The 22,876-nt window shown below is 37.5% G+C and overlaps 1 long non-coding RNA gene across 2 annotated transcripts; it reads right to left on the reverse strand.

Annotated features, from left to right (window-relative positions):
- Positions 1–1,204: 1,204 nt before the first annotated feature.
- LOC108173581 (uncharacterized) lies at positions 1,205–4,528 on the reverse strand. 2 transcript variants are annotated; one of them, XR_011577493.1, is made up of 4 exons: positions 4,250–4,528; positions 3,475–3,695; positions 2,045–2,126; positions 1,205–1,517 (listed from the first exon to the last, which is right to left on the reverse strand). It is a non-coding gene; the product is annotated as an uncharacterized lncRNA (long non-coding RNA). The 2 variants fall into 2 exon arrangements; XR_001790261.3 differs by having other exon boundaries at positions 3,475–4,169; positions 4,250–4,525.
- Positions 4,529–22,876: the final 18,348 nt, after the last annotated feature.

The raw sequence follows: 22,876 nt of genomic DNA on the forward strand, positions 1-22,876 counted from the left end.
ATTACCAAAATTTACAGGAATGAAGATCTCAATGAGTAGAGTAACTTTCATACCTATGACCAAGTCCAATTTGGCCGGGAAAAGCTCCAATTTTGCTCAAACCCGCCGGAACCCTAGAAAATGGTGTGCTTCAATTCGAACTCCAAGCTCACTCCAACGTCTCCACAAGTGCTTGGGCTTTGTTCCTAAGGTTGAGGGGAGTTTATTTCTAGTGGTAATTGGAGGAGGTAGCTTCCAATCATGGTGGAATGAAACCTAACCCATGTGCCCCCTTTTTGCACAGTTTTACCCAAAATTCACCAATTTCCACCCAATTTTCACATGTAAATGGAAAAGGGATCGGTTGTCCTCGTGGTAAAGGTCATTTTGACACTAACCTTGTCGTCCAAGGTGGTCAGAGATGGGAGAATCCACCGGGTTAGGTCACGGGTTGAGGGAAACCCAGTTTCCCCTTTTTCTTTTCTCCTTTCTCCTTCTTGCTCTCTTCTCTGGTTGGTCCCTCACTTCTCTTCTCTTCCTGATTGGGTAGCAGCCCTTCCCTTATCCTCTTTTCTTCTTCTTCCCCCACTCCTCTTCTTTTTCTTCCCCCTTTCCGTCACATACACACACACTCACACACACACACACACACACACACACACACACACACACACACACACACACATGTCCTCCTAATTTAGCATACATTAATATAATATAAATAGAATAGTTATTTCTTCCATATACTTTCGGTTCGTAATTCCAAATTCACTTCTACTTGCGCTTCCTCCACTAGTACAAAAAACCTTTGCACAACGCAGGTCCTTCGTCACACAAAGTCAAAAAATCGTCGCGCAAACATTAGCGCAACGAACCTTCATCGCACACCAACCGTCACGCCAAGGTAGTGACAGAAGGGTTTGCGCGACAAAGAAGCAACCTACGTCGTGCAAAGCCACTTTGCGTGACGTAGGTCCCTACGTCGTGCAAAACTACTTTGCGCGACGCACCTCTTACGTCATGCAAAACTACTTTGCGCAACGTAGGTACATGCGTCGCGCAAAGTAGTTTTGCACAATGTAGGGACTTGCGTCGTGCAAAGACACTTTGGGTGACGTTTCTTTGTTGCGCAAAGTCTTTTTTTTTCTTTTTCTTCTTTTTGGTAAAAATATTTTTTTATTTAATTTTTTATAAATATTGTAATTAAAGTATAAACAATCATTAATAAACCAAGAAAAAGTATTTAATTATAAAATATATGAAAATGTACACACAAGATGTTCAAACATAAAAGAAAAAACTAATTGACCAAAAAAAAAAACATAAAAGAAAAAACTACAACAAGTAGTCTTCTAGGCTTGATGCATCATGCTACTAAGTATCGGCTGGTGGTGTAGCCTTGCCACGCTGATGAAAACCATTGCCTCTCAGTCTGTTGTAATCTTCATCCTGGTAACTACCCCTGCTTGAACTCCGGCCACTAAAACGCCCCCTTGTGGCGTCAGTTTGGTAACTTCCTCTGCCTTTGCCCCTTCCTCCTGGTTGAAAATTTCAAAATCCACTTAAGGAAACCAAAAGTTGAGCAAATTAAATGTTATCTCTAATGAAAACAGATGCATAGATGCTTAATAGTTTGATAGATCACATTCTAAATGCTGGCTATGCCAATAGACTCAGTAAGCTCATGAACAGGACAAATGATTTGGTTCCATGAAAAACCTTGACACTAGTAATGCACATCTAAACGACATCTTAAAAGAAGGAAGATTGCAATGCAAATTTGATTCTGAGTCTGATTGGGAAAAAGCATGTTCTCTATCTCTACCACAAAAAATTTCTAAGATTTATGAAGGCAACACCACTTCCTTGCAGCAGCTGCCAACATTAGGACAAACACAACCATACGGGCTACTCAAGGACTCCACACAACATCCCCAATACATCCCCTTACACTCATGTTTTTCCAATAGATACAGTATTTAATAATAACATCATGCATTCATAAGTCTGACAATTTTGCCACATCAAAGATGTTAAGAAAAAAATAATGAAATTAAGCACATACTTCCTCAAGCTGCTAATCCAGTGTTGTTTGGTCTTTGCTCCTCAATGTAAACTTGCCTTCCAGCTAAATGAATTGGAGATGCCTACAGGGAAAAACACACTGTAGGCCATGCACAATATGTATAGATCACTTTACAAAAATAATGCTTTTTGTAGAAGATTGATAAATTTTCCTAAAATGTGCTAAACAGCAAATTACAACAAGCAATGGACCAGCAATACAATAGATATACCCCAAAATAAAAACCCTACAATCAAAACTACATTGTAGAATGACACCAAGCCCCAAAGACGTCATAACCTCCTGAAAAAGGGAACCGAGTGAAGATACAGCAGCATATCAACCACATTAACAGAAAAGAATGGAGTAATCTTTAATTCTAGATACCGAATCCCATAGAGATTGCCCAATCATTGACCATATCCCACAAGAAATCAAGTTAACACTTTGCACTAAAAAATTCAACCATTTATCTGCAATTAAATGACCTTAAAACATCAAAACACCAAACCCCACACACTTAACTATAGAAGTACAAATTACAGACACGACCCAAAACATAAGCAAATACACAGGCAGATAGATCATCAATGTTGACAAGAGTGCAAGAGTAAGTACGGTAACTCTAAATAATTGAATGCCTAAAGACAAATGCGATATGCCCTAAGAATTCGCAATAGATGCATAACCACATACGACAACTGAGAGGACTAAATCAAATAACAGGAATTTTTCCTTAAACCATGAGCATTTTGAAGCGAAAGCCAAAAACTCAACAACTTAAATCACAAGTTTTAAACGTAAACTGAATCCTTCCAATTCAAAGCAGGTAGACTTAAACTAAATCCTTCCAATTCAAAGTAAGTCAACTTATTCCCTATTTTAAACTTAAACTGATCCTTCCAATTCAAAGCAGGCGGACAAGTTTTGAATTTTAAAGCAGGTGATGATCTACAATTCATGATCAAATGGAATTTGACACTAAAGGCTACTGGACCTCAAGATTGAAGCAAAGACGGACATGCCAAGCTTTACATGTATAATATGATAAAGTGCTATTAACCCGCTAGGAAACATTATAACAGAATTGAAAATCTAGCAAGGGCAAAAAGAAAAAGATGTAAATTTGAAACAAACCTGATAACAAGGAAACATTATAACAGAATTTGACACTAAAAAACATTGTGATAAAGTGCTATTAACCCACTAGGAAACATTATAACAGAATTTGACACTAAAATTTGAAATAAGTGATAATAAGCTTGGCTAAATTTATGATACATTTCTACACCTGAACTTTAGACAAATAACCCCATTGCTCAAAACGCCACTTGACATTCCTTTAAATGCAAACACATTACACTTTGAGATTCCTTTAAATGCAAATTCATTACACTGATTATAGGAAGCAAAACAAGCAGAAATTGTACCTTCCAGCAGAGACATATCGATCCACGTAATCAATTGGGTACGGCAGATCTTCGACATCCCCTTCAATTTTCCTGCATTCTTTCAAGGGCTCATTCTCCTTAGCCTTGGAAAGTTGGTGCGGTGATTGGTCAAGAATGGTCACATTCTTGGCGTCCACATGCTTAACAATGCCAAGAGTCGTACCCTAGTTACACCTCCAATATCCACCACCACCATATTCCTATCGTAAAGTTCAGGGGCTCAGTCCAATGCCTAGGGTTTATAACATGATCATACATTATAGACAAAAACCTATAGAACCAGAAAGCCTTCTGTTTGTGCTATATGAACCTAGACTTGGAAGCAGGCCTTGAGGATGACACACTGCATATCGGTCCCACTAAAGTTCTGGTCTTTCGACTCCTACCACCATAGCTCACTAAACCCTTCTGGGAAAAACCCCATAATGGTAATTTTTCCCACCATAACCTAACCCACTTGGTGTTACTGCTATTATTCCATTGACAAGTTTGAGATTCTGAGCTCCGTAAAGCATAGAAATCGCCATTATACGGTAATAGAACGAAAACCCACAAATTTAAACAGGTAAATTTACACTTTTTCTCACTGATTACTAGAAACTAAGGTGAAAAATGGCAGTGAGGATTGAAATTTACAGTGAAATGGGAACGCAAGCAGCAAACACTGTGAATTCCTGGTAATTGGAATAGTGAGAATACATATATGTCAAAATTGAGAAAGGAAATGATTGGGAAATTGGAAGGGATTACCAACCCATTTATTGTGTTGTGCAGAGACGAAGATTACAGGCAAAGAGTGTACTTGTGTCAGTGTGTGACTCTCGGTTGAATGCGCACCACACGTCGCAGCTTTACTGGTGGTGCACATCCCTATAACGTAAAACGGCCAAAACGCCGACGGAGGGTGGAGCGGAGGAGAAGCAAATGGGTGCGTAGTGGCTGCTGTCTTCCTTCGTGTTTGTAATTCGTCTAACGGAGTGAGAGAGAAGAGCGAGACGGAGTGAGAGAGAGGGCGAGATGAGCGAAAGGGAAGACTGAAGAGAGACTGAGTGAGAGCAATTATAAGTAATTTGGGAAAAATTAAAAAAAAAGGCCTATTTTTTTTAATCGTACCGCCAAATTTCAACAACTTGCGCGACGCATCAACCAATGCATCGCGCAAGTTTTTTTTTTTTTTTTAAATTATTATAAAATTTATTGAAATTTTGACTTTATTCCCTTCAAATTCATTTTTTTTAACATAACCCACAATAATATATTTTTCTATAAAAAAATCTGATCCAAACTACAATAATAAATTTAAAACTACTTAATAAATATATATACCATTCAATTTCTTAAGTGTTATACGTACAAAATAAAAAAATTTAAAGCTACTTAATAAATATATATACTCGTTTGTATATATTTCAAGATCGCATACGCCAAAAATCACAAAAAACAAACATTCAGAGATCAAGTAACGAGATAAAACTTTTTAACAGTTATAAACGAAAAATCACAATTTAACGATTATTTTAACTCCGATTTTGATGATTTTTTACAGCTACACTCATTGACCTTATACGAATACAACAAACTAATTCGATCATCAATTTAAAATATTAACACAAGTGGATACCACAAAATATTATGTTATACTTAATGAAAGTATAAATAAACTCTTAAGTGTTAGTAAATCTATCGTTTTCATGGGAAACGCATTGTACAAAACTAGTTTCAACGATCCAACCGTCAAACTTATTTGTATATGCTTCGAGATCGTATACGCCAAAAATCGAAAAAAAAAAACAATCAGAAATTATGTAACGGGTCAAACCTTTTTTACGGCTATAAACAAAAAATCACGATTTAACGGTTATTTTAACTCTGATTTTGATGATTTTTTTAAGTTTCAATCTTTAAACCTATATGAATACAATGAACTAATTCGATCGTCAATTTAAAACATTTACACAAGTGGATACCACAAAAGAAAAAAGCAATGCAAGAACCCCCCCAAAAAAAAAAAAAAAACAAAACTTTGCACCACGCAGTTGCACCTCCGTCGCGCAAAGTTTTTTATTTATTTATTTTTTTTTTTTTGCCCTTTTGCTTATGAGTACAAAGTAAATAAATTAAAAACTACTTAGTAAATATATATATATATATATAGATACCATTGAACTTGATGGGAAACACATTGTACGAACTTAGTTTTAACGATGCAATCGTCAAACTTATTTGTATATACTTCGAGATCGCATACGCCAAAAATGGCAAAAAAAAAAACCTTCAAAGATCAAGTAACGGGACAAAACTTTTCGACGGCTATACATGAAAAAATCACGATTTAACGGTAATTTTAACTCCGATTTTGATGATTTTTTATAGCTACACTCCTGGATCCTATATGAAGACAAGAAACTGATTCGATTGTCAATTTAAAACATTTACACAAGTGGATACCACAAAATCTTATGTTATACTTGATGAAAGTATAAATAAAATATAAGTGTTAGAGAATCTATTGTTTTAATGGGATACGCATTGTATAAAACTAATTTCAACGATCCAACCGTCAAACTTGTTTATATATGCTTCAAGATCGCATACACCAAAAATGAAAAAAAAAAAACCTTCAGAGATTAAGTAACGAGACAAAACTTTTCGACGGTTATAAACGAAAAAATCACGATTTAACGGTTATTTAACTCCAATTTTGATGATTTTTTACAACTATACTCCTGGATCCTATATGAATACAAGAAACTGATTCGATCGTCAATTTAAAACATTTACACAAGTGGATACCACAAAATCTTATGTTATACTTGATGAAAGTATAAATAAAATTTAAGTGTTAGGGAATCTATTGTTTTATTGGGATACACATTGTACAACACTAGTTTCAACGATCCAACCGTCAAACTTGTTTGTATATGCTTCAAGATCGCATATGCCAAAAATGGAAAAAAACAAATCTTCAGAGATCAAGTAACAGGACAAACCTTTTCAACGGTTATAAACAAAAAAATCACGATTTAACGGTTATTTTAACTCCAATTTTGATGATTTTTTACAACTACACTCCTGGATCCTATATGAATACAAGGAACGGGTTCGATCGTCAATTTAAAACATTTACACAAGTGGATACCACAAAATCTTATGTTATACTTGATGAAAGTATAAATAAAATATAAGTGTTGGAGAATCTATCATTTTAATGGGATACGCATTGTACGAAACTAGTTTCAACGATCCAACCATCAAATTTATTTGTATATGCTTCGAGATCGCATACGCCAAAAATGACAAAAAACAAACCTTTAGAGATCAGGTAACGGGACAAAACTTTTCGACGGTTATAAACAAAAAAATCAAGATTTAACGGTTATTTAACTCCGATTTTGATGATTTTTTTTACAACTACACTCCTAGATCCTATATGAATACAAGGAACTAATTCGACTGTCAATTTAAAACATTTACACAAGTGGATACCACAAAATCTTATGTTATACTTAATGAAAGTATAAATAAAATATAAGTGTTAGGGAATCTATTGTTTTAATGGGATACACATTGTACAAAACTAGTTTCAAGGATCCAACCATCAAACTTGTTTCTATATGCTTTGAGATCGCATACGCCACAAATGACAACAAACAAACCTTCAAAGATCAAGTAACGGGACAAAACTTTTTGACGGTTATAAAAGAAAAACTCCGATTTTGATGATTTTTTATAGCTACACTCTTGGATCCTATATGAATACAAGGAACTAATTCAATCGTCAATTTAAAACATTTACACAAGTGGATACCACAAAAGAAAAAGGAAATGCAAGAACCCCAAAAGAAAAGCAAAAGGAAAAGAAAAAAAAATCTTTGCACGACGCAAAAGGAAAAAAAAAAAAAAAACTTTGCGCGACGGAGTCGTGCAAAGGTTTTTTTTTTTTTTTTTTTTTTTCCTATGTTCCACAGTTTTAACTTATTGTATACCTCTTCCACTCTTGCCTTCAAATTATTGTTTATGGACCTATATGATGAGACCACGTATTCAAAATCGTAAAGGGTCGAGACTACACCTAAAATGATTACTAACCACGTAGTAGAATAGTGGTTTGACAAAGCTGTAAACTGGCTTCTTCTCTAAATCTCTAACATTCTAGTTTCCTCCTCCCAATTTGGTGAGATATGAAATCATTTTTTAGCACACATCAATCTATCCCTAAATTAGATCAAGTTAACTGAGCAACTTGCAGTTTCTTAGCTTTTGTTTCCCTAAACCTATCAAAATCCTTCATACTCCTAGTCATTCATTCTACTCATTCAATTGTTCAAAACAAAAACTCAACTTGTTAAAAATAAGCATTGACAAAGATAATTAAAGAAAAACATAAATACACAAAAATAAAAAAATCCAAAAATAAATGTAATCAATAAATAGTCAATTAATTAATCAAATAAATACAACCTGAAGGTGAAGATGGTGAAGGTTGAGAAAGATGGAAAGTCTGAAAGAGAGAGGTTGAGTGTGAAGAAAAAGGCCCTTATGTGTGGTTATTTTAGAAAAAAAAGTCGTCGACTTTGCGCGATGCGACATACGTTGCGCAAAACAGCTTTGCGTGACGTAGGTTCAATTACGTCACGCAAAGCTGTTTTGTGCGACGTAGGTGCACCTGCGTCGTGCAAAGTTGGGATGGTTTGGCGCCAAAATTTTGCACGACGCACAAAATGTCATGAAAACAACCTTTGCGCGATGAAGGCTTGCGTCACGCAAAGGCTGTTTGCGTGACGTTTTGTGTTTAGCGTCGCACAAACATACTTTGCGCGACGAAATTTACTCTGTCGTGCAAACATGTTTTTGTACTAGTGCTCTTTCATATCGTCGAGTACTTCAGGAATACGCTAAAAGAATATTTAGTACGTCTCACTACACATTGGTCAATGAAAGTCAACACCTTCACCTCTAGGGCATTTTCACAAATTCACATTTTTAAAATTACAAAAACCATAATTTTTAGGGACTGGCTGTCACATTTTTAGTCCAAAATTTTTTGGTGAAGCCTTGAGACACCAAACTCTCCTTCAGGCTTTCTAATATTAAAGATATGCACCACATGAAAGAATATAAAAAACCACACAACCTACCCCGTTCTTAAACACAAATACATAGGTGGAAGAAAGAATCATTTGACGAAAGTGAATTTTGTGTGGATGTTTAAATAAATACATAGGTATTTATAGAGCCTTTGGTTACTTATTATTTAAATAATTTTTTAATAGCTTTCGTCGTTAGATTTTGTTGATGCACAAAAACGGAGGTCTTGGAACAACGTAAATCCGACCGTGAATCTGCAAGTAATGTAAATAACACAAGATGTATCGTGGTTCACCCCAAGGTTTGGGCTACGTCCACACTGATTATGTATTTATTTGAGGGAGAGGGAGCTCTGAGAGTGAGAGCTTTGAAAGGGGGTGAGGGGGTGAAGGGTCCTTTTATAGAATAAGGACTTCTTACTTATTACATATTTGCCCCTTCCTTTTTCACATAATTACATTTAAGTCCCTTGAGTATTTGTACGAGATCTAAATACGAGGCCCTAAATATGGTATAAACAGTAGTCCCCCAAGTCTTCAGTCAAGAGAGTCTTTTGGCTAGAGACTTAAAATTCAGTCCATGTGTGGGCCGAAGTAACTAGACGTTGTCTTGAACTGATGTTCGATATGAGGCTGTGCTCAATCTAAAATGATGCTCAACTAGAAGTAGCACATGCTGCAAGGCTGCTTGGCTCGTGGCTTATGTTGCCTTGGTTGGCTCGGCTTATGGCGTTGAAGGTGAGGGAGTCGCTTTTATAGAATAAGGGCTCGCTCCTCAATACATGAATGATGAGCTAAAGTTGATGCTCTCTAATGATGGTGAGGGAGCCCCTTTTATAAAATAAGGGCTCGCTCATCAGTACATGAATAATGGGTTAGAAGTGATGCTCATGGCGAAGGCGGTTGCTCAGCAGGCGGCGATGCTCTCTAACGAAGGTGAGGGAGTCCCTTTTATAGAATAAGGGTTCGCTCCTTAATACATAAATATAGGCTAGAGTTGATGCTCACGGCGAGGCGGTTGCTCAGTAGGCGGCGATGCTCTCTAATGATGGTGAGGGAGTCTCTTTTATAGAATAAGGGCTCGCTCCTCAATACATAAATACAGGCTAGAGTTAATGCTCTCTAATGGTGGTGAGGGAGTCCCTTTTATAGAATAAGGGCTCGCTCCTCAAAACATGAATGATGGGCTAGAGTCCCCCAAGTATTTTTCATGAGGCCTAGTTGAGGTCCAATATATGGTACATAATGTAGTCTCCCAAGTCTTCGGTCAATAGAATCTGTTGGCTGGAGACTTCAAATTGAATCCATGTATGGCCTGAAGTGGTGGTTGTTCGGAGGCGGTATTTGTATACCCTACACTGAAGCTTTGTAAGTGAAACTTTGAAGCTGGAGCTCTGTAAATAAAGCTTTTGAAGCTAGAGCTTTTGTAAATGAAGCTTTTGAAGCTGTAGCTCTGTAAATGAAGCTTTTGAAGCTGATTGACATAAGTGATGCTCATGAATGTTTGATTGACATGAGTGATGCTCATGAATGTTTACATGAGTGATGCTCATGAATGTTTATGTATGATTGATATGAGTGATGCTCATGAATGTTTATGTATGATTGACATGAGTAATGTTCATGTATAATATGAAGTACTAGGCATACTTTTGATCACCTGGTTGGTGGCATGAATGGAGAGTACGGGTTGTACATTTCATCACCTGGTTGGTGGCATGAATGGCTAGTTGCCAAATGATATTAGAGTACGGGTTGTACATTTCATCACCTGGTTGGTGGCATGAATGGCTAGTTGCCAAATGATATTAGAGTACGGATTGTACATTTCATCACCTAGTTGGTGGTAATAGCATCAGGTTGTCGAATAATTGTAGAGTACTGGGCGTACTTTTGATCACCTAGTTGATGCTATTTTGGGCTTATTGGCCTTCGCTTTCCACACAACATTACAACACATTTATTTTGGGCTTTGCCCTTTTTTTTTTTGATGGGGTTTATACAGATATCTCTGAAAGATACGAAAAATAAATTACATCATTCAAAAATAAGGAAAATAAACCACATCATTCTGGTGGGGTGTTTATTCCTTGCTTTTACTTTCTCTTTTCTTTTCTGCTTTTCTTGATCTTCTTTTCATTTTTCTGCTGCATTTAATGGGCAGCCATGTTTTCTGAGCACATGACTACACATCATTATGTTCTTCATCGAATCGGGGACTGATAACCCTACACTTGTTCAGCCTTTTTTTTTTTTCTGCATCTCTGTCTCTTTCCACCTCCATTTCTGCTTTAATTATTCTGTTGCTGCTCCTTTAGCACTCATTTCCTTTCATTCTTCCCTCGATAAAGCTAGCAGTAGCATTAGTGTCCAATCCATTTGGATCTGTCGAGGCAGAAAGTGCTTCGAAAATCATTGCATTACACGCTGGAGCAGGTATTGCATCAGATAAGCCAGTCGAGGAATCATCCGCAATTGGAGTTGTATCACGTCTGACCGGAGTTTCTGTTGATGCCGACCTATAGTTCAACAGCCGGTGGTCCCCTCCCACCATGCTGAAGCTGATGACATGGCTTTCGTCGTCAAGGATCTCCAATCTCTCCGTGCTGCTGTTCGCCGGAAACAGAATCGAGAAATGCAGAGGCTGAGAGGACATAGGAGGACGAAGAGGAGAGTTTGAAGACAAAATGGGATTCGTATAGTAAAAAGATTGGTATCTAAGCACCTCCATGACTGCACAGTAAAGAGATTGGTATCTGAGCACCTCTGTCTCTTTCCACCTCATTGACTGCACCATTTCACTATCTAAGCACCGACTGAAAAACCACCAACTCCCTTGAAGATTCAAGACCGAGGAAAGAGAGAGAGAGAGGTCTTGTCTGAAGTTGCTGACCAAAAGCTGCTGACCAGAGGCTACCCATAATCTCCTTCAGATCTAGCTCATTCGTCTTCGTCGGAGGTGAAGGTTGGGGTGGTGCGCGACTTGACGGTCGTTGTTGCTTTGAGGAAGTGTTCCTTGATGGAGTCTGGCGGGAGGGCACAGCCTGGCGGAAGGGAAGAGGGTCACAGTTTCACAGATAGGTAGCAGTAGAGAGAAAGTTGCACAAGTCGGAGAGACCAAATATAGTTTGAGAGACTTTTTGAGGTTTTCTTTTTGTTTTGGTTTTTGTGTATGACTGACCGAGAGAGGAGAAAGAGGGAGATTTGGTTTCTTGGGGTATTTTTTTTTTTTTTTTGCAGATCCACGGCGGAGGTGAAGAAATGAAAGAGAACCGACACAGCTTTTCATATTGTTTCCCACAGACGGCGTCAAATGTTGATGCACAAAACCGGAGGTCTTGGAACAACGTAAATCCGACCGTAACTCTACAAGTAATGTAAATAACACAAGATGTATTGTGGTTCACCCCAAGGTTTGGGCTACGTCCACACTGATTATGTATTTATTTGAGGGAGAGGGAGCTCTGAGAGTGAGAGGGCCTAGGAATTGGCCTCTCTTAATTGTGAGGGTGAGGGATCCTTTTATAGAATAAGGACTCCTCACTTATTACATATTTGCCCCTTCATTTATCACATAATTACATTTAAGTCCCCAAAGTATTTATACGAGGTCTAAATATGAGGCCCTAAATATGGTATAAACAGATTTAATTTTGAGTTACTAGATCTTTTTTTTACCATAAGGTTTTATTCATATTTTATAAATTTTATTGTTTTCTAAAAAATAATTGAATTTGTACTATTGATTGAACCAATTGTCCAACAATGTGGGCCATATGATAAAAGGAAATAGTCGTTGGTCTTTCCACAAGTGACTGACAACATTAGCAACTGGGTCATAGAGTTGGGTCCCTGCCAGTAACTTTGGCTCATTTTTTAGGCTAAATTTGGCCCAAAAATAGGTTTTAGCTCAAAATCTATTTTTAGCCCATTGATTTGGTTGGTACTCAGTAGTAACTAGTCCGTAGGAGTTTAAAATTAGACCTATCACAACGTTTGTCCTGCATGCTAGCTTTGGAATAAGACTTCTCACGGGCTTGTTATAACACTATGTTGCATAGACATAACCATACAAGTAACCACTTTTGTTTTCTTGACTAGCTTTTGGAAAAATCATGGACCACACGACAACGTGGATGTTTAATTCAGAAAAATGGAATGCAATGTTACTTAATTAGTAAATAATATTTGGTGAACATATATTGTGTGTTCTTATAAGTACTATCTTTAGAAAAATATTTCCTCCAAATGTATAAGGTCATATTTTATATGAAAGATAATACTTTGATACGTGTGTATACTTTCACGTAAGGAGATTGAGCATGCTTTTTGGTCAAAGTAAAGATAGGACACCAGCCTTAGCAAAAGAATAATAAAGATGATGACCCAACTCCAGATTGAATCTGTTTTACTCCAAAACTATGTGTAATGGTTTGGTTTGGTTTGGTTTGGTTAATTTGTAAAGCATCCATATTATGTTTGAGTGAGGGATTAGGTCTAAGTATAATTAAAAGGACTGGATACAATGCATTGATCGACCAAAAATTAGACCTTAATTGCCCTACGAAATTTTGTTTGACGAACCACTTTTCATTGGATAAAGGACTTTATCTGACGAATTTTTCAGTTGGTAGGGCAAAACTAATCAAAATTAGGGTTGACTCAAAACCTTTGCATGACAAAAGACAGTTGTCGGCAAAAGGTTCCAAAACTCCCCCTCTCTCTATCTCTCTCTCACTCACACCCTCTCATCCATCTCTCCCTCTCCCAATTGATTCAAGGTTAGTTTCTTTTTATTGGTTGAATAATTTTTACTTGAATGTGTGATTAATTAATCTTGATTGTTGTAGTTTTGCAATTGGAAAATTGGAAGAAAATAAAATGAAATGTATGTATTTGTCTCTTTACCCATTGTAGAGTTGATGCACATAAATATAGAGCACAATATGATCAATCAAAACTATAATATGATGATGGGATATGGAAAGATCCATGCATGCACAAGCAATTGTGTATTATTTTATGGTGAATTCGAGAAGTTAGATAATTTTCCTAAGTGCAATGAGCCAAGATATCGAAAGAACAAAATTCCAGACAAGGTGTTGTGTTATTTTCCACTTACGCCAAGATTGCAGAGATTGTACATGTCGACCCACACTGTAAGTGATATGAGATGGCATAGGACGAACGGGTTGTTGATGATTTTTTGTGGAATTAAGCAAATGGCGAAGCGTGAAAAGAATTTGATAAAATTTATCCTGATTTTGCCGCACATCCAAGAAATGTCAGATTAGGACTTGCTTTTAACGGCTTCGTTCGGAAATTTTTAGAATAAGCTCAACATTTGGCCTGTGGTCGTCATTCCTTATAACTTACCCCCCATGGAGACACATGAAGAAAGAATTAATGATCATGAGCCTTTTAATACCCATGCTGCCATCACCATGTAATTCCATTGATGTTTATCTGCGGTTGTTGATTGATGAGTTGATATATTTATGGAAAAATGGTCCATAAACGTACGATAAGTCCACAAGGGAAATGTTTACTCTACGAGCAGTAGTTATATGGACAATTAATGATTTCTTAGCTTTTGGTATGTTATCAGGATGGAGCACCAAAAGTTATATGGTATGCTAAAAGGTATGCTATTTGAATCACCGAAGATAGCTCCCCTACAATCACGAGTAGAGTAACAAGTCTGAAACATTATGATAGACAATAATGAAATATTGGCCTAGACTAATAGAATTGTCTGGAGATGAGATATTGTCCAAGTTGAATACTCCGATTTGGGAAAGGATTGAGACAAGTGGAACAACTGAATTGGATGAAGAAGAGTATATTCTTTTTTTACTTGGAATACTGGTCGAATTGAAAATCATACACATTGTTGATCCCATGCATATTAAGAAGAATGTTTGTGACAATCTGATGAGAACGACTCTGCCTATCGAGGGACAATCAAAGGACATCATGAAGACTTGTATTGGCATGCAACCAATACAGATAACGTCCAACTTGTGGCCTACAAAAGTCAATGGTAAATACAACAAAGAGAACGCCAATTGTACTTCAAGTCAGATGGCAAGAATGAGTCATGACTATCATGTCTTACTACAGCCACTCCTTCCAATTTGTATTCAGTCCTACTAAACCTCAATGTTGTTAAGACGATTGTACATTCGTCTTGGTTCTTCCAGCAACTATGTGGTAGAATGTTGCGAAAGTCAAACGTTGATGCAATGAACGAATATATTGTGCACATCCTATGCAGACTAGAGCAATATATTCACCGACATTTTTCATGACTATGGTTCACGTGATCATACATCTTCCGTATGAGGCAAAACTTGTTGGGTCGATACATAATCGTTGGATGTGTCCAATTTAGGGGTAATCTTGTCAGTATGTGTGTTAATATTCTTTATCCAACTACTAAATTTTTTTTATTTATAATGTTGATACTTTTTCTTATTGTTGGGCGGTTATAAGCAGTTTGTCCGCAACAAAGTATAGCTAGAAGGATCCATAGCGGAGGCGATTAGCGTACAAAAATCGCTTATCTTCTGTGTGAGGTACCTCTGAAATGTTGAAACTTCCTACAATAAGCGCTCATGCAATTTCGATAGTGGTGTGTAGAATAAAAAGCTATCTATCTTTGCCCCACCTGCACCCTCATTCAGTGAAAGACCTTCATCTAGACCATTCAAAGAAGCCGATGTGCAGGTGGTTCACTAGTACATATTAAACAACTACGATGAAGTCTCGCCATTCCTCAAACAGTATGAGGCATTGATGAAGACCCAATATCCTTCAACTGGGGTTGAAATGCATGGACAATTATTTCCACATGGGTTTGCCGAGCATGTAAAGGTTTTTCTTTTTAAATTAAGGGGTAAATTACATTTTACCCCCTTAGGATTGTGTGCAATTACACCCTCGTACAACATCTTTAAAACATTTCAATTTCATAAGGAAGGTAGTTTACTTGCTTAAATTAAAGGGGTAAGGTTACAAAGTAAAGCTACTTGCTTCTCATAAGAGGAGCTACTCTTTTCGTACCCCTAGTAATAATTTTATTCCGTTAGCTTCTTCCCATAAGGTTCTTTGATTTGTTCGGATCTACTACTCTATCTATGACTACTCTTGTTAAGAAAGACAATCATTGAAACATTTATTTCATAACCTTCTGCCTTTTTTTTCTTTACTCTCAAAAAAGAATTATGTTAGGTTCTTAGTAGCTAGCAGTGAAATGTTTCCTCCCGCTTACATTAATAATTATTTCATTTCAATTTCATACATCCGTCTGTTAAGTTCTTAGTTATTTGCTCATTAGGACACAACGGGCCCCATAAAATTTGTCACATGGATAAATGCTGAAAAAAAAAATAATATGGTAAAAATACTATTTTTTTAACAAAAAAAAAACGAAAAAAAAGCAAAATTTCATCTTCTCGAGCAAGTTTCCGTCATTCATACTCACCCCCCTTCCCTCCTCCTTCTGTCCCCACTTTTCGCCTTCACCATCAAAACCACAATTGAGAACCCAACTCGAGTCCAAAAACCCCAATCAAAAAGCTTGCCCGAAGTCGATGAAATCACACAGCCTGCAAATCCAAGGTTCCTCCAAAACCTTGAAACCCACCCCAAACAAATCAAAATTTCAAATTTCCAATGTAAAATAAGAAATTAAGAAAGATATATGGTGATTCTGATTTCTGAATTTCTAATGAATGAGTTTACGGCAAAGCGGAGATGAAGATTTCTGAACCGACGAGCGAGTTTACTCAATGAGTAAAGCGAAGATGCGAGCAAGCCAACTCTGAACGAGTCGACCATCAAAGGCTACATGCATGTCATGATCAGCAGTAGATCCATTAGTGGCGTCTTCAATTTTTTTTTTCTTCGAACCTTTGCCTGCCCATATCCCGCTCCAGATTCGTAGATCTCTATCCCAGAAGCCAAAAACTGAAAAAAAGTTCCAAAATTTCCCACACTCAAAACAAAAACAGAGAAATCCCAAAATTTTCCTGCACATTTCTTGTTAAAGTCCCACATCAGTAGGTTCAAAGAAACCCAATGGGTTAAATAGAACTACCCTACTCTAATTAATACCGAGGCCTTTTGTGGTAAAACCCCACACCTAACGGATTTGGCAAGTGGTAAAGTTGCGGACAGTATCGATGTCGTTAGAGTGGGGCGGGCCCGACGATCCAAAATTCTAACAAGGTATCAGAGCCCACGATTTTGGGCTTGTGCAAGCCAATGAGCTTATGTGCAAGCCAACGAGTTTGTCACCCATAACAGAACAAGTCTGAACTCTTAATATAGAGACAACCACTGAGTTCCATTGAAAACAAGTGGGCCTAATGGGAGCCGACCTCTGAGTTTCAATTACCGATGTAGATCTCCACGTGTGAACCAATAAATGAGGTTATTAATTCCTCGAACAAGTTTCTGGAAGGTAGACTTCAGCAGTGACATCATGTAGAGGTCAACAAGATTGTTTGGGATCAGACTGCTTGACTTCAATCTTCTAATGCTCATGTTGATGTAGACACAATATGCTTGGTGTTGACTTGTTGGATATATCATGATCTGGTCCACCCATACATCATGGATCATTGTTAGGACTTAACGATGGATGAAAATTGTAGAGAGCTTAAATATGCTAAACAAGGGTTCTCGACCATATCTTTCACGTGATGAGATACAATGAGTCTTGGAACTATTCAAAGGTTTCGCAACAAAAGTCTATCTGGTTGACCTCCAAGATATTGTGGTGTTCCTTAATAGTAAAGACATAACCATTCAGGAATGTACCTTGTGCGGTCAGATAGATAGTCTGATTCAGCGAATCTCACAAGGTAAGCATTATTCCGAAAATCAAGGGGTGTGATCTATTCTAAGATGCATAAGGATAGATAAGCCCAAATCCGTAGTAACGAACAAATTTCTTTAACACCAAATTGGTGATAGCGTGTAGGCGTAGTGTTGCTTTATGCAAACAGATTATCAGCACATAAGATGTATAATCTAGTGCATTGGGCTAGGTACAACAAACGCCAATTGTACTTAGATATCGTTGCCTCACGTTCCAATATGGAACCTTATGCTCCATATCCTCCGTAAAGGTCTCATTTGCATCTTGCGCAAAGACAAACAGGGTATACTCGGACGTAACACCTTCTGGGTCTAGTTCAAGTGGTAGACCAGAATACCATTAGAACTAGCTTGGAACTTTAGGTTAAGGTAATGTTAAGTTTTCCCAAGATCATTCATCTTAAAATCTGACTTTAGGTGTGAGTCAGTTTTCTCAACTCTAGCAATTTTGGATTTTGTACATGCATAGCATATATCCCTAACTGATCAAATATTCACTGACGGGTATACCACATCCGCACGTATAGTTCTGCATCCGCAAAGTGAAGGCCTCATTAGAACCAATAGGGTGTTCTTATGGTCTAGAATTATTTGAATTAGTACATGTAAGTTATTTGGAAACTCCATGTAGGTTTTGTATCAGGATCCCAGTGATACTACAACCACGTTTGTAATGCTGCAATCAATCACAGAGCTTATAAGAGAAACCTTGTGCCACAAGGCGTCATATCGCACTATTTCATTCATCTCATTCTTCATCAATTAATTCTTCTAATTGACTAATCAATTCTACATTGACACTAATCAATAGAACGCGGTTCATTATCGTCGTTTTTCATTTATGTTGGTAGTTACCATACAAATGAAACATCATCTATGATAATCTCATTCCAATTCCATATCTCATCCAAACTAGTATGCCGGACCAAGAACTCAGGTCTTGGGAGTAATCTAAATTTAATCTCATGAGATAGAAAGGATTCAGACGGGGGGCGGATTTGTTCATGCCATGTTTCTCCAATTTTGGGGAAGTGAATCCTCGAACCGAGTGATCTGCCATGCTTTTGGCATATGACAGATTGATTGCCTAGCTGCCAATGTACGAGGGTCGACCATAGTAGTGGCGTTCCTACTTTCGGGATAAAGGTCCGTCATACATTTAGTACACGTCTTTGCAGGCATATTTGCAGCTGGTATATATGACCTCGTCATATTTGCTAGATCAAAAGAAGCTTCTGGTTATACTCTGATGATCTAGATTGGGATCGAGATAAGACATAGTGGGGACGTCCAAAATAATTCGCGTCGTTCTTTAGGAACGTTGACGTTCTTATCTCTCCTTAATGACGGGAAGATTGTCTCATAAAAGTGACAATCCGCAAAATGAGCGATAAAAAGATCACCTGTCAACAGGTTCTAAGTAACGAATATTAGAAGGAGAATCATAATCGACATAGATTTTCATCCTTCCCTGAGGACCTCATTTCTTTTTTCTTTTCTACATAAGGGCGGCAAAAAATGGCACATAGATCGCACAACCAAAGACGCGCAGATACGATATGTCGGGTTCGTCTCTGGTAACATACCGACACGCGCTTTATAAGGTTGGGTCGTGACGGGCCTCAGGCAGACCAACATGGTTTCTTGCAATATTGCATGGCCCCAAGCAGAAATCGAGAACTTGGTACGTATGACCAATCGATTGTGCAATCATTTGAAGGCGTTTAATGAATGCTTCTACTAGGTCGTCCTGGGTATGAACATGGGGTACTTAATGTTCAACTTCAAAACCCAATCGACATGCAATTTCCATCAAAAGTTTTTGACGTAAATTCTCCAACTTATCCAATCAAATAGATTTGATCAGATAATCAGGGTGGTGAGCCCTGAGCTTGTTAATTTGAGCTACCAGTGTGGAGAATGAAACTTGTGGACAACTACTACACTTGTGACCAACATGTGGAAGCATCAACCAGTACTATAAAGTATCTAAATGGTCTACATGATGGTTGAATCAATCCACAAATGTCCCTTGAATCCTTTGTAGAAAAGATAGAGGGTGCTAAGGCATGATCACTACTACAAAATTACCTATAACTGGCAGTCTAAAAACCAACAAGAAAACATAATTTCTGTTGGATATTTGGTAAAAATCCAACATAAACTCATGCAATATCGGATAATAGAACCGACAACATTGCTAGCATCACAAAAAGGCTTTTGATGTTGGTTAGTCCCTTTAATCCGCCACGAAGAAGGAAAGCAATATAAAATAAAAAATGATAGTAGCATTAGTTAAAAATGACATCGAAGCTCGACATTAACAACCAAAAATCAATTAATTATAAAAATCACAGGACATTAGAACCCTAATTCCTAAATTTAGTAAAGTTAAGTAAATTGAAAATTACCTCAAAGGGAGATGGTTGTCAAAGTAGGAAGAGAGAGGGTTGTCGGAGGGGATGAGAGAGGGCTGCTGGAGGAGGAAGAGAGATTGTGAGGGAGATGGTTGTCGAAAGGAGAGTTTAGAGAGAGGAAGAGGTGAGGGGAAAGTGTTTGCGATTTCAGTTTAATCCCAAGGTTCTTGCGCAATGAAAAATTCAAATTTTCACGAAATTATTTTCGTGCCCGCCTAGAACGTTAAATTTTCAGCTCATTGCGCGACTAAGAGTAATAATAGTCGTGCAAATAGCATTTGAGCGACAAATAATTTTATGTTCATCGCGCAATGAGCTAAAAATTTAATTTATCCTAGTCAAATTTTTTTAAATTTATATTTATTCAAATAAAAACAATTTATTTATAAGATAAGATAAACAAATCACAAAAAAAAAATCATTTAATATGTTTTACATAGCAGTAACAAATAAATTGCATTATTCATCATCTGAACTATAATAACTTTCGCTATCGTCGCTATCATCACTTTCGGTCTCCCAATCTTCCTTTTCAATAGGTACGTCACCGTCGTCGTTCGGGCTCACTTCACCATCGTATCGCGGAAGATTACCGAGATCAATTGTAATTGACTGAATCGGTATATCGATTGAAGCCACTCCTTGTATCTGAAACGGTTCTTGGATAAGATTTATATCTCGAAGTGTATTTGCATCATTTTCCATTGAAGATTCTAAACGTTGGTCAGCGACGTTGTCGACGTCGTCGTTAGTAGGGTCTTATTCTGGTATAGCATACACATTCCTCTGATCCATCTTCTAAACAATTTTCCAACCTCTCCTAGCTTTAGGGTCATCTAGATACACAATCTATTTTGCCATGTTTGCCAAAATGTAAAGGTCGTCATAGTACCAAGTTCTGTTAATGTTCACATATAGTAAACCATGTTCGATTTTAACACTTCCCTGCCCATTTGGGTTCGTATCAAACCATTGACACTTAAACATGATCACTTGGCATCTGTCTTTGTAAAGCAATTGCATGACACTTGTTAGTTTGCCATAGAAATCAATGTATGTACTTTCGCCTCCACCTGGGACATGGACACCAATGTGTTGCATACACAACTTTTTATCTCGTGGAGGCCCCAAAAACTTGACGCCGTTAACATGGCAACCCGAGAACAATTTAGCCTGAATCGAGCCGAACGCCAAGTTATATAACTCTTCACTGTAAGTGGGGGAATTCGATGCTTTCAATTTATTAACCTAACATTATACAAAAACATACACCTGTTAGTTTGAGAAAATTAAATACTACAATATATATGTCAAATATGTTGGAAATGTGCCCTAAAACCAATCATATGATGATACTTTACGGACATTTCACATGTTAAACTAATCTAGTTTAATATCAAGGGCAAAGATTATTGTTTGAGCCGTCTCATATAAATGTTATATGCTTAAACGATAAGTCAAAGGAATATGTGATTGGGAGAATGCAATCTAAAGAAGTTAGATTCATGAGACCATTCTTTCATAGACACATCCTAAACGTTCCTGATCATAGGATTGCCAATTGGGCATTGACAGTCCGTTAAGATCAGTACGTGCTGTGTCTTCTCTCAGGGAGAGTGACTAGTCTCGAGTCATTGGTGTGTGTGATATCAAGACAAGTACGTAGGTGCTCAATAGAGAATGAGTTCACTGAACACGATCAACGAAGAGTTCTCATATTCATGTCACATGAGAACTCATGGTTGGGATAATGCAAAGTAGTCTTTTGACCTGAGGCATCACGTTTGTCTTGTGGTTAAGTACTTCATCTTTGATTATGTCAAAGTCACTCCATCAGGAGGGTGTCCACGACATCGTTGGGGTTAAGCCACTTGGCTATGGAGGCAAGTGAATGCGCAACAAGGGATCTCTAACCTTCAAACCGTTTGGGGGAGAATACTCTATGATATGATTAAGAATCTCTGGCCAGAGTATGAATGAGATTTAGAAAAGTCGTTCTAAATCACATTCAAGGTAATCATATAAGCACACGAATCACATTGGATAGTAGACATGAATAAACTATCAAACCAAACAATGTGGTCAAGAGTATTGTATTAGAGAAAGACCGTATTGCATTTGTAATCCTAAACTGAATAGGTTCTCTACCTCTTCTGATTAGCTTGGGTAACCATGATATGCTGCTAGGTGTCACTCTTGGTTTGTGGAAGCCCTAAACGTGTATAAACACTAAAGGGAGAATTGAAAGTAAGTTTCAATTCACAATCGATTTTAAAGAGTTTTAATCGCCCACTGCCTCGCTAAAAGGAACCTAATGGATCGTACACCGTGTAAGGTGGAGATTGAATAAACAATGGAGATGAGTAAGAATAATTAAATGGTTTAATTATTTATGGCAAGGATTAATTAATATGTTAATTAATTAAAAGAATAAGTTCGTTAAAGACCTCGGGATAGTTTTGGACCTTAAGGCCCAATGGGCTTCGAACTTCAAGCCCATTGACTTAAGTTGTATGACAACTTAATTCACAAAGGCCCAAAAAGCCCAAACAAAACCCTATGGCCGGCCATTTAGAGGAGGGTAGTGAACTTGCTTTAATTACAAGTTTGCCACTCCAATGAATAAAGGTATAAATATGACTTTATAGCCAAAATTCATTTAGGGTTTTCTTTTAGGAAATTGGAGAGAACACAATGCTCTCCTTTCTCTCTAAAGAGGCCGCCCCCCTTGGAGGGTGCATCTAGCAATCCCACTACTCCAAGGTCACTCATTTCTTCTCCAATCTCTCCTTGGTGTGGAGACTTAGAGGTTCTCAATTTTGGGAACTTGGAGAAACCTTTTCATCCATCCAAATCCATAGATTTTAGATGCAAGGAATGAAGGCCCTCTCTTTGGGTGATTAGCCTTTGCTTATGCAAAGAGGAATCTACAAAGGTATAAATTTCTCAACTCACTTTGATTTGAGTTGAGTCTTGGTTCACCAATCTACT

This window comes from Malus domestica, chromosome 16, assembly GCF_042453785.1.
Source record: "Malus domestica chromosome 16, GDT2T_hap1".
Taxonomy (NCBI): domain Eukaryota; kingdom Viridiplantae; phylum Streptophyta; class Magnoliopsida; order Rosales; family Rosaceae; genus Malus; species Malus domestica.